Source organism: Zingiber officinale, chromosome 9B (genome assembly GCF_018446385.1).
Source record: "Zingiber officinale cultivar Zhangliang chromosome 9B, Zo_v1.1, whole genome shotgun sequence".
Taxonomy (NCBI): Eukaryota; Viridiplantae; Streptophyta; class Magnoliopsida; order Zingiberales; family Zingiberaceae; genus Zingiber; species Zingiber officinale.
In genome coordinates this window covers 66,930,560-66,944,230 of record NC_056003.1, presented here as the reverse complement: position 1 = coordinate 66,944,230, position 13,671 = coordinate 66,930,560, and the positions used below count along the sequence as shown (strand labels likewise).

The window sequence follows — 13,671 nt, the reverse complement described above, 5'->3', positions numbered from 1 at the left end:
CCAATCAACACTTAGAGGTCTTTTATGAAATATGTGGTACCATGAAAATGAATGGAGTTCCTTCAGAAGCAGTTAGATTATTATTATTTGGGTTTTCTTTAAGAGATAGGGCAAAGCAATGGCTGAATTCTTTGGCCCCTAATAGCATCACCACTTGGGAGCAGTGTGAGCAACAGTTTCTTGATAAATTCTATCCACCAAGCAAAACAGCTCATATGAGAAATTTAATTGCGAGCTTCAAGTAAACTGACTCAGAATCTCTTTTTGAAGCATGGGATAGATATAATAGTATGCTCAGACAATGCCCACATCATGGGTTGGAAAGATGGTTAGTGTTGCACACTTTTTATAATGGTATCAACTATCATACCAAAGTGTCCCTTGATTCAGCTGCTGGAGGGGCACTTATGAATAAAAGTTTAGATGAAGCTGAAGAAATTATTGACAGTGTAGCACAAAATCATCATCAATGGGCAAATGAAAGAAATGGTGGCTATTCTTCTGTAAACCCAACAATTAAAGCATCAGGGAAGTTTGATGTAGATGCAGTCACTCTTTTGTCTGCAAAATTGGATGCTCTTACAAAGAAATTTGAGAATATGGGGACTATTGCTAATATGGTCAATGCTATTAGTACATCTTGTGAAGTATGTGGGAGTTCAGAGCACTCAAATGACTCATGTCCATTGGGAGCTATCACTACACAAATCAATCAACTGGAACAATGTGATGCAATCATGAGTTACAATCAAAGGCAGAACAACCCATACTCAAATACTTATAACCCTGGATGGAAGAGCCATCCCAATTTTTCTTACAGAAATAATCAAGATCAAGGACCATCTATGGGGGCAAGACCAAATTTTCAAGATGGGCAACAAAATTTTCAACATCTATCTTCTCAAGGCTTACTAAAGTCAAATATTGAAAAGATGCTTGAAGAAATTATCTCAAGTCAGAATGAAATGAAGCAAGATTTAGCAAAGCTCATTCAGAGAATGGATAATTCTGAAAAGCATCAAAAGATCCAGGATAGTCAAATTGCCCAACTAGCTTCCTCATCATCCAGAACACCAGGACAACTTCCAGGAAAACCTGATGTGAATCCTATGGAGCATTGCAATAGAATTGAGCTTAGGAGCGGACGGGCCTTGGGAGACTCCCAAGTGACTGCTCCAAAAGGGATACAAAAAGAAGAAGAGCTCTCTCCTCTTATACCAAATCAGATTCAAGCTAATGAGGAGAGTACCATTGAGGTTGAAGAGACTCTTCCACTGAACCATCAGAGCAAAGCTGTCCCTTTTCCTCAGAGACTTACAATGCTCAAGAAAGATGAAGAATTTGGCAAGTTTTAAGAAAAGTTAAGGAAATTTATGTAGAGGTACCTCTTATTGATGCTATTCTTCAAATGCCTAGATTTGCCAAATTCCTGAAGGATCTCATGTCAAACAAGAGAAGAAGAGGAGAGGTTGAGACAATTGCGCTTAGTGAGGAATGTAGTGCTATTTTGGAGAAGAACACTTCCCCAAAACTAAAGGACCCAGGGAGCTTTTATATTCCTTGCAACATAGGAAAAGATTTTTTTGAAAAAGCTTTTTGTGATTTGGGGGCAAGTGTTAGCCTCATTCCCTATTCAATTTGTAATAAATTAGGTCTCAAAAACATTAAACTTACTACTATGGCATTTCAACTTGCCGATCATTCCTGCAGGTACCCTTTGGGTATTATAGAAGATGTGCCAGTAGAGGTGGATGGGAATGTTATTCCCATAGATTTTGTCGTGTTGGACATGGAAGAGGACCCCAAGATTCCTATCATATTAGGAAGACTTTTCCTTGCTACAGCTGGAGCTATAATTGATGTCAAAAATCATAAGCTTTCTTTGGTAATTGGTAAGGAAAGGTTGGAATATGATTTATCTAATATCTCTAACCATGTCTTGTCTCTTTTAATTGCTTGTAGCAAGACAAGCATTTATAAACTTGAGGAATGGAATTTCCATCCTCATGGAAGGCCACCAAATGAAGGAGACAATGTGTTGGAAGATGTTGGGAGAAGATCTCCCAACAAAAATGAAAAGTATATCTGTCCTCCAAGGGCGAGGAAAAGAAGTGAATGATCAAGTTTGGTCGAGCTAAAGACCTTAAACAAGCGCTTCTTGGGAGGCAACTCAAGGGTTCTTTTAGTTAGTTTTGATTTGTATTTTAATTTCTTTTAGTTTGATGCATTCTTTTGATTTTGTTTTCAGGTTAGGTGCAAAACAGAGCCCGGCCGTGTGCTATACACGGCCAGGCAAAGGTTGCAGAGAAGGGAAGTGCTTGGGCCGTGTCATCCAGACACGGCCGTGTAGGATCTCCTGAGAAGAAAGATGGAGAGGTCGTGTCCCAGACACGGTCGTGCGAAGAATCCAGAGAAGGAAGAGGGGGAGGCCGTGTGGATCTGCACGGCCCGTGTAGGAGAGTTATTTAAGTCTTCTTTCTACCTTACACGGCCAGATCTTGGCCGTGTTCCGCACACCCCCAACTCTCCAAAACATCTCTTTCTCTCCCAATCTCTTAAAAACTCCTCTCTAATCTCTCAAGATCTCTTAGATCCGGATTCTCCTCCTCTCTAAGACTTGGACTTTTTATTCTCATAACCTAAGATCTTTGCTCTTTGAAGTTTTGTTCTTTGAGTTCCATTTTTCCAACCAGAGATAATTCTTCCCCTATCTAAACTCATCAAGATGTCCAACATTCTGAAGAAACTTCGCAAAGGAGGTGGTGGATCCAGTGGAGACAAAGAGAAGGAGCCATCAAGGGACAAAGGAAAACAACCAGTGAAGGGCAAAGGCAAATGGACTTCACGCAACGAAGGTAATGACAATGAATTCAATATTGTGTTTAGAAATGATGATCAAGTAACTAGATTTGCAATTCTTGTCAATAGAAAGATAGTGTGTACTAGATAAATGGACCCAACTGTTCTTGATATGCTTGGAATTAGGGAAGATGTAGATTTGATGATTGGGTTTTTGGATTGGAGTGATATTATGTACACACATTTGCCAACATATCCTCGTCTTGTTTTGGAATTTTTAAGTTCATTGGATGCCCATTTTACTAATGAAGATGATTATTTTGGAAAAATCTCATTTAGGCTAATGAATCAAGAATTTCTATGGGCATTTAGTGACTTTAATTCTTGTTTTGGATTAACCACCGGTAGCTCTCGTAGGTTTGATCCAAGGTTTAATTGGAATCATTTTTGGAATGCAATAACTGGGTTAGATCAACCTTATGAGCCTTCAAGAGCTAAGGCATCCCATATGCAAAACCCCATCTTTAGTTATCTACATAGAGTCATGAGTAAAACTATTTTTGGTAGGGGAGAGAGTGATGGGGTGGTTAAAAAGATAGAGCTTTATGCTTTATGGGCTATGCTTTATAAGGTTGAATTTGATTCTGGTTTTTATTTTGTTCAAACCTTATTAAGATCTGCTAGGGCATCATCGGGATCAATTGTTTTTGGTGGTTTGATTACCCGAATAGCTTATAATTTAAATCTTGATGTTGATGGGTTGGAAATAATTCATGGTAATGACATGATTGACATTGATGCATGTCTTGCTATGAAAATGATCATTCGGGATGAGAATGGTTTCGCGTTTCCTAGGAGGAGTGGTTCTCCTTTACCCCTTCCTTTTCCTGAACGAACTACTATTCGTAACTCGGCTAATTGGGTAATTTTTGAGTTAGATTTTGAGGATAACCCTTCTATACCTGGAGACACTGAGCCACATCATGAGCCCTCGTCATCTGGACACCCGCAGCCTTCTAGTTTTATAGAGCCTGCTAGGCATTCTTTTGCATATGGCACGAGATCTTCTAGGTTTGATTTTTCAGATTTTCGTGCGTCTCTAGAATCACTTCATGAGAAGCAAGATGCCCAACGAAAAATGTTGGAGGGGCGCTTCTCTTTATCTGGTGATCAGTTTAGGAAGGTACAAAATCATTTTCAGTTTACGAGGAATTTTCAAGGTCAAGTGGCTGAGTTTGTGTAGGATTATGATACTGATCAGGCTAGGATGAGAGATTTTATGTAGAGCATGACGCTTACTAGCCAACAAGTAGATGCTTTATATGAGTATCATAGATCCTTGGGTGAGATTCCAGGTTTTCCTAGTTTTCCTATTGGCCAACCACGTCGTAGACCTCCTTTCCCTCGTCCACCTCCTCCACCATATTGATTTCATCGGGACGATGAAAAGTTTAAGTCTAGGGGGGGTGTCATGTACTGTTTAGTTTGGTTTTCAGTTTTTAGTTTTTGTTAGTTTTTCATGTTGGTTCATATTTGTTGGTTGCTACTCGGAAAACCTAGAGGTTCCACTGTACAAAAATTTTGTACAAAGGTTTGAACCTTTTCCTAGCTACCATGTGTTCTTTTAAATTAAATTTTGGATCGCCTGCGGAACTTAACACGTTTGATCCAAAACTTAATCTATTCGTTCTTTTAGGTTTTGACTTGGGTCTCCTGCGGAACTTAACACATTCGGCCCAAATCACCTTAAGTTATTAATTCCATTAAATATTAATTTCCATAATTGGTTCCCAGTACTGATGTGGCGAGGCACATGGCCTTCTTGGATATGGGAGCAACCACCACCGACTAGACAAAACCTTTTATGGAAAGCTAATATTTAATTTCCTAAAATAACTTTAGGTTAACCGAAAAGAACAATCAAATCACAAGGGAAAGAAAAACAAAAGAACACTATATCGAAAACAAATTCGAAACTCTAGAATCGTATGCCTCTTGTATTTAGTATTATTTCCAAAAATAACTAGTATGATGCGGAAACAAAAATTACTAGTTATACCTTTTAGAAAGACCTCTTGATCTTCTACCGTATTCCTCTTCTAACCTCGGACGTTGTGTGGGCAACGATCTTTCGAGATGAGAACCACCAAACACCTTCTTCTTCCTTGCAAGTTTCAGCCATCAAAACTTCTCCTAGGATGAAGAGGTTCGGCCACCACCACCATGCTCCAAGGGATGATAGAAAAGAGACTTCTTTTCTCTCCTTCTTCTCCTTCTTAGATCCGGCCACCAAAGCTATCTCCACCATGAGAAGGTTTCGGCCACACAAAGGAGAGGAGAGGAAAGAAAGGGCCGACCACACCCAAGGAGAAAAGAGAGGAAAAATAGAATAGAGTCGTTAGCCTTGAAGCCTCCTCTACCCCCTCTTTTATAATCCTTGGTCTTGGCAAATAAGGAAAATTTAATAAAAACTTCCTTAATTCTTTTTCCATTGAAAAGGAAAATTTATTTAATTAAAATAATTTTCTCTTTTCAAATTATAATGGTCGGCCACTCTTCTCCCCAAAACAAGGAGAGTTTTAATTAAAACAAAAATTAAAACTTCCTAATTTGTTTCTAGAAATTTATAAAAATTTCTCCAATAATTTAATCCCTTCATGATTGGTTAATAAAAATAAATTTTATAAATTAAAATCTTTCTTTTAAACATGTGGATAATTTCCAAAAGGAAAGTTATCTCTAAAAATTAAAATCTCCTTTCAATCTACAAATAAGGAAAGATATTAAATCTTTTCTTAATCTTTTGTAGAAACTAATAAAAGAGAATTTTTAATTTTCAAACTTTCTTTTAAATCATGAATATAATTAAAAGGAAAGTTTTTACCAAAATTAAAATCAACCTTTTAATCTACAAATAAGGAAAGAGATTTTAACTCTTCTCTTAATCTTTTGTAGAATCTTATAAAAGGAAGGATTTAAATTTTTAAACTCTCTTTTAAATTATATTATCCACATAAGAAAATTTTAAAATTAAAATTCCTTTTTATTTTAATAGGGACGGCCACATGAATTCACCCATGAACATACCCATGGCCGGCCCTAGCTTGGTCTCCAAGCTAGCTTGGCCGGCCCCTATAGGATGGGTAAGAAGGTGGGTATAGGTGGGTATAGTACTCTATAATTAAGAGGCTACGATAGGGACCGAGAGGAGGAATTGGTTTTGGTCTCCCGATAAAATTAAGCATCCCGTGCTCGCCTCGAACACACAACTTAATTTTATCTATAATAATTCATTCCACTAGAGAACTATTATTGAACTACCGCACCAATCCCAAATTACATTTTGGGCTCCTTCTTATTATGAGTGTGTTAGTCTCCCTGTATTTAAGATAACAAATGTCCACTAATTAAGTAAGTTACTGACAACTCACTTAATTAATATCTAGCTCCAAGAGTAGTACCACTCAACTTCATCATCATGTCGGACTAAGTCCACCTGCAGGGTTTAACATGACAATCCTTATGAGCTCCTCTTGGGGACATTCTCAACCTAGATTACTAGGACACAGTTTCCTTCTATAATCAACAACACACACTATAAGTGATATCATTTCCCAACTTATCGGGCTTATTGATTCATCGAACTAAATCTCACCCATTGATAAATTAAAGAAATAAATATCAAATATATGTGCTTGTTATTATATTAGGATTAAGAGCACACACTTCCATAATAACTGAGGTCTTTGTTCCTTCATAAAGTCAGTATAAAAGGAACGACCTCAAATGATCCTACTCAATACACTCTAAGTGTACTAGTGTAATTATATAGTTAAGATAAACTAATACCTAATTACACTACGACTTTCCAATGGTTTGTTCCTTTCCATCTTGGTCGTGAGCTACTGTTTATAATTTATAAGGAACCAATAACATGATCTTCTGTGTGTGACACCACACACCATGTTATCTACAATATAAATTAATTGAGCAACTACATTTATCATAAATGTAGACATTTGACCAATGTGATTATTATTTCTAGATAAATATTTATACCAAAAGCTAGGCTTTTAGTATACACTCTAACAATATTTTCATTGCTTGTTGCTTTATTTTGCTTGTTTTTGAAATAATCATGGCAAAAAAAAAAATTTTTTTTTTTAGAACATCAAATCTTCACTTATATGCTTTCTTGGATACAAGTGAAATGTTAGCACGATTATTGTCTTGATTCATGATGTTCGAATGATGCTAGTAGTAAACTTTGTGTAATTCTTTTTTCTATCTTGGGAAACATTAATAAGCTAAGAATCTTATGGTGATGAGTTTTAGTTTTGGTTCAACCTTAAGGATTTTATCTTCACTACACTTGTGCTTGATGCTTGAATAGTTGATGTCATTGAAATATTCATGATTCATCTTGTTTGCTTAGTACTTGGTTTCCATGGTGATTTCTCAACTTTCATTTTGGTTACTGGATGAGGCTCAAATCATTAAAGCTCATTTGGAAAAATTAAAATATCCCAACATGTGTGCTAAAAGTACATTTGTGAATAAGTTTTGCACAATGCAAACACTTATAAAAAAAAATAAGGGATATAAAAAATAGTTGTCATGAGTGGAATCTAGCAAGTCACCCCTTTGAGACCGAGTTAGGTTACTAGGGAAATGACTGCCTAGCTTCCCTTGAGATTGAGCACACCTTTGAGACCTTGGGTTAGTTGAGAAATATAAACCAAGTGAATGGTGAGTAAGTGCCTATCACTGGTTACTTGTCTTTCACTGGAAACATTAGGAATTCAAATTTGATGACGACTTGACTAGGACATGGATTGAGACTTGAAGGGTGTTGAGTTACTTTTACACTGTGCACAAGATTCTTATGCTTGAACCATACTTTACTTGTTTCCATGATCACGCTTGTTAATGAAACTTTTTGATAGAGTTAGGAAAGTGCACTAGGTTTTATGAATGTGTTGTAGAACATATGAATTTAGACTGCAGCATTTTGCTTGAGGACAAGCAAAGGTTTAAGTCTGGGGGTGTGATGTGCGTAGATTATATACTCTTTTATGCATGTTTTTACGCACATTTACATACTTTGAGCATGCTTGATCTATGCATTTTTATACTTCCAGCTTTCCTTTTAGCATATTTACTCTTTTGGTTCGGAGATCTGCTTTTTGTGCATTTTCTGTACACAGGAGTCGAAATTGGTGAAGATTATGCGTCCTCGGACAAGCTTGGAAGGAATTGAAGGGAGAGAGCATCAGGCCGTGTACCACACACGGCCGTGTAGTTTTAACAGGAAGGGAAGAGGACATGGCCGTGTGAATCTCACACGGCCGTGTCTTGATTTGAAGAAATTAGAGCAGATGCCTTACATGGCCGTGTAGATCTACACGACCGTGTGAGGTTTCCAGAGGCCAAGAAGGTGGTGGCCGTGTAGCATTTCCAGAGAACAGAAGGGTTCGGCCCGTGTGAGTCACACGGCCGTGCAGCTTTGGCAGAGAAGGAACTGGACATGGCCGTGTGAATCTCACACGGCCGTGTCATGGGGTCGTGTGGCGCCCGATTTCCTCCTCTATTTAAACCCTCCTTCATGAATTGAAAGGGGATCTCTTCCCCTTTGGGAGAAGGCAAGATTTGGTGGTATCCTCCCATTCTTGGGAGGATTTCTGGGCGATTCGAGGGGAGTTCTTGACGATTTCGACTCCGGAGCGAGGATTGGATCCGAAGACGAGGCTTCTTCGTAGATAAGTTTTCTCTTTCCCCCTTTTCTTGGTTTCTTGGATTGGGGATTTAAGAAATGCTTGTAATCCTTATTTCTTCGGGTATTCTTCCTCGATTTATGGAGTAGATCTTGTATTCTAGGATTAAGGGAGTATTTGTATGATGGATTGATGTAATCTCTTATGGATTTGCCAATTTCTTGTTTCAATGACATTGTCTTGCTTGTATCAATTAGATCTTGAATGATTAATGGTGACTTGTGCTTAATTCTCATTCTTGATTGATTGTTTGGATTTCTTGTGGACTTAGTAAAGATAAACTCTCACTCGATCATCCGAGGGATCCACGTAACAGGTGCAAGCCCGTGTAAGGACGTTTGAGAGATAATCTTGAAGAGGAAATAGGAATATTCAAGAGAGTAGGATGGATCTTGTGATTAGTTTCTTGTATCTTGATAGATTAATAAGTTGTGGGCTTCTATGTTGATATCCGAGGAAGGCATAGTAATAGGTGCGCTTCTGTGTAAGGACAACGTAGGTTCACGTCTAATTGATCATATTTAGATACATTTCTCAGTCCTTAGCCGGTTATCTATTGCAAGAGAGAACCGACAACTTTCTACAAGTGTTTAGCAATTGAGGGATAAGAATTGGTGAACCATTTACATTCAAGAAATCTTACAAAGAAACCGAAACTCCTAGAATCTCCCCATATCATAACCCAAAAAACTAAACTCTTGTTTGTTGATCTTTAATATTAGATTTGTTTACCTTCACTTTGCATTTGAAACGATTGGATAGTTGTTTAGCTAATTCGCATTGAGGCATTTCTAGTGCTTATTCCAGTCCCTGTGGATACGATAATCTTTTATATTACTTGCGACATTTTCGTGCACTTGCGGAGCGTAACAGAGTCTCAAGGTCTACCTCATACAAGAAGAAGAAAAACAAAAAGGGAAACTAGGAAGAGAAACTTCTCCTCCCTCCTCACAAGGGTACCACTTCCTTAAGGATCAACAAGCGAAAATTATATAAGCTTCCCCTCACCTGTGGTACAATAGCTCATGTGGTTTTCATGAAGATAGATTTCTTAAAAACCTAGGGTTGCTTCATGGAAATTTCGGCCAAGACAAAAAGAAGGATCTAAGGAATTTTAAGACCTAACTAGATATGCTCATTATATTTCTTGTGACATGTATCTTATGGTAGGAGGTAAACCTAATGTTTCTATGCTAGAATGTTTAGTTAGAACTTAGATTCATGATCCTAGACTCTCGGCCAAGCATGAACAAAAGAACTAGGTAAGCTTAAGACTCAAACTAAACATGCTCCCTTGTTCTTATGATATGTGCTCTATGATAATGGTGTTGTTAACATTTTCTCCTACTTGTATGTTGATTGGAACTTCATCTTAATGCTCATGAACATTCGGCCATGGTAGAACTAAGGGCCTAGGAGAGCTTTAAACCTAAAACTAAGCATGTCATGATTTCCCTAGGATAAGATATGAAGCTAATATGATATGCCCATGATTATATGTTGATTTGAACTCTATTTCATGCTTATGAAGATTCGGCCATGTTAAGATTTGAGGCCTAGGAAAGTTTAAACAAGTCTAAGATGCTCATGACCTTCTTGATGAAATGATATGAAACTAACTTGATGTTCTTATACTTGTTTGTTGCATAGAAATTTTGTTACATGCTCTATAACTTTCGGCCACACAAGGTTTTAAGACCTAAGATGCTTAGAACTTAAACTAAGTTTGCTCATGTTGTTCCTTGTAATAAATGCCATGAAATTTGTGTAGGGTTTCCATGCTTTTATGTCACATGAAAACTAGTCTATGTCTTACATGTTTCGGCCACCATTAGTTTAAGGGCCTAGGAAACTTGGAACCCAACTTAGATATGCTCATGATGTTTCTTGTAATAAATGCTATGAAATTTGTTTATGGTTTCCATGCTCTTATGCCACTAGAAACCTAGTTTCCATGCTTAACAAGTTTCGGCCACCTTAGATTAAAGGGCTTAGGAAGTTTGGAACTTAAACTAAATGTGCTTATGATGTTCTCCATGATATGTGTTATGATATTGGTTTAAGGTTCAACACTTTCATGCTACTTGTAACCTAGAATCATGCTTGCTAGGGTTCGACCATGATAAGGTTAAAAGCTTAGAGAACTTAGAAACCAAACTAAACATACTCAAGTTGTTCCTTATGATATATGATATGACATTAGTTTAGGGTTTACATGTTTGCATGTTGCTTATAACCTAATTTGAGGCTTGATGAGTTTCGGCCATGATATAAGTAAAGACCTAGGAAGCTTAGAACCCAAACTAAGCATGCTCAAGGTGTTCCTTATGATATAGGATATGATAGTGGTTTAGGGTTCAAATGCTTTTATGTTGCTTGCTAACCTAGGCTACTACATGATATTAGGGTTAGAGACCTAATTATGATTCCCCATGTGCCTCTCATGCAATGCTTTATGATATGATAAGAATATGCCATGCTGCTATACTCATTTATGTATGCTTATGACCTATGCATGATGATGTGCTATGTGCCCAAATTTATGATATGCTATGTGCCCAAGTTCATGATGTGTTGTGTGCCCAATTATGCATGTGATCATGATGTGCTGTGTGCCCAAATTCATGATGTGCTGTGTGCCCAATTATACATGCTTTATGTTATGCCTAAGAGTTGCTTCCCTATCAGTTGGGACTAGGAGCACTCTTCAAGATATGAATATGACATGAATGATAGGTTAAGAATTATGATATGTATGACATGCTACTTTACTTTTAAGGCTTGTACCTAGGGTGGGCTCCATAAGCGCCCCAGGGTCGATGGACTAAGAAACGAGCCTCGTTAGGGATGGGCTCCTAAGTGCCCCTAGGTCGATGGACTAAGAAACGGGCCTAGTATGTATGCCTTGTAGGGTTCAAGACTTGCTACCTTGGACCTACATAGGACGCGCACATTTATGTATGTGGTACAAGTCGGGGCCCCCCTTATGTTGAGATTATGTTTAAGTATGTATATTATAAGTTTTCAAAAGACATGTTGCATATGTCACTACAACATTTTTTATTTTTGGCAACGCCTCTGATTGCAACGGCTTAAAAACCGTTCTCTTAAAGTACATTAGGCAACGGTTTTTAATAGTGTTGGTTTAATAAATTTTTTTAATAAGCAACGATTAAAAACCGTTCTCTAAAATACATTTATTAAAAAAAAATTATACTAAATAGATTAGGCAACGGTTTTTAATATTTTTTTAAAATATTGTTGCGCTACATTAGGCAACGGTTTAAACTACAATATTCTTTATTTTTTGCAACGCCTCTCATTGCAACTGTTTAAAAATCATTCTTTTAAAATACATTAGGCAACAGTTTTTTTAATTTTTTTGCAACGATTAAAAACCGTTCTCTTAAAATACATTAGGCAATGGTTTATTTTAATTTTTTTGCAACGATTAAAAATCGTTCTCTTAAAATACATTAGGCAACGATTTTTTTTAAAATTTTTCTCCAACGATTAATAAATGTTCTCTAAAATAAAATTCCTATTTTTATTTTCCTTTTCTAAAATTTCTATTTTTTTAATGATTTAAACTTATTATAATTTAACCCTTAAATTTTAAAATCAGAAACTATTAAAAAAAATTTATTAACTCAAATACATTATAATCCAACTCATAAATTTTAAAATCTTAAAAGTTAAATACATATAATATATCTTAAAAATATAAATAAAAAAAACCTTAATCAAACACATAAATTTTAAAATCTTAAAAATTAAATACATATAATATATCTTAAAAATATAAATAAAAAAAAAAAAAAAACCTTCTGCCCGCTCCGGTGCCTGGATTAACTCCCGTGTCTGTAAAGTCACCCGGCTTTTGATCTAAGCAGAGTAATCCCATGTATCAAGAAACTGACTTTGAAATTAGTCAAAGAAGCGTTTACACTAAGACAATGAAAATAAATTAATTATATTAAAATTTGCTAGAAGTTTATATATTATTGATTATATATAAATATATTTAGCACCGTAAGGGTGCTACCCGCGCGCGCATTTCCCTACTATTTTTTTGGCCGACCTTTTATTTTCCCTACTTTTTTTTTTCTTTTCCGTCCTAAAGTTTCGCTACCCGCGCGCGCATTTCCCCCAACCGGCGTCGTCAAAAATTTCCCCCAACCGGCATAAAGTTTCCCACGCACCCTCCAAAAATTGCTGTCTACCCCGCCGGCACAAGCGTCGTCTCCCCCGGTTACACCAGTCCATGTTTATATGGGTTCGCTTGGAGTAGCTAGTTAACAAACAGCAAGTCGGCCGCTTGCACCAGTCCTGAGACCTGATCGCATCCCTTACGAGGGAGAGGACGAAGAGCAGATAGATTTCGGCTTGAGTTCCGATTGAGAAGGCAACGGGTGGCCTTGAAGCAGGTGCGAGGTCCGTAGGTTGTTTCAATTTTACTATTTGTTGATTGCAAATGCTGTGGAAATCTTGCGCCCTTGATCCAACTATAATTTCAGTCTCTGCTTGATTATCACTACTTCATTATCACCAGATCCTTCGTTGTAGTAATGTGCACAATAATTGTTTGATATAATGCTTAGGAGATGTTTTTTATTCACTGTTTGCATTAATTTTTCTTTTCAAGTAAAAGGGGGAAGGTAGATTCCCTTCCCTGCTATAAGAAAGCTTCCCTGATATAAGAAAGCATTATTGAGTATGCTTGTGATATTGAGGGAAGTGCCTTCTCGTCATCCCCTAAATATCAACTTGGACAAAGCAATTGGAACTTGAAGGTTTTGATATGTATCGCCCTTTTATGTAGACATCTAATCCAATCATGACTTTAGCCGAATCTATCATGACAAATTACTTTTTACTAAATACTCCTTATACATGTTACAACCTTGTAACATGATAAGTTTCCTGGAACCATCATGTTTATTTTTATAAAACAGCAAGATGATCTTCAATTGAATAATAACCAAGTCAACTTTATTATCGTCAACGTCACCAACCATGTTGATCCCAACTATATGGGTGTAACAACATGTATTGTATCCTTCCGCTGAACTTTTTGCAACTATATTACTAAATAAGA

At 36.9% G+C, this 13,671-nt stretch overlaps 1 non-coding gene across 1 annotated transcript; it reads right to left on the bottom strand.

Moving 5' to 3' along the window:
* Positions 1–213: 213 nt before the first annotated feature.
* Positions 214–319, bottom strand: LOC122025958. Its single transcript, XR_006123957.1, has one exon. It is a non-coding gene; the product is annotated as a small nucleolar RNA R71 (small nucleolar RNA).
* Positions 320–13,671: the final 13,352 nt, after the last annotated feature.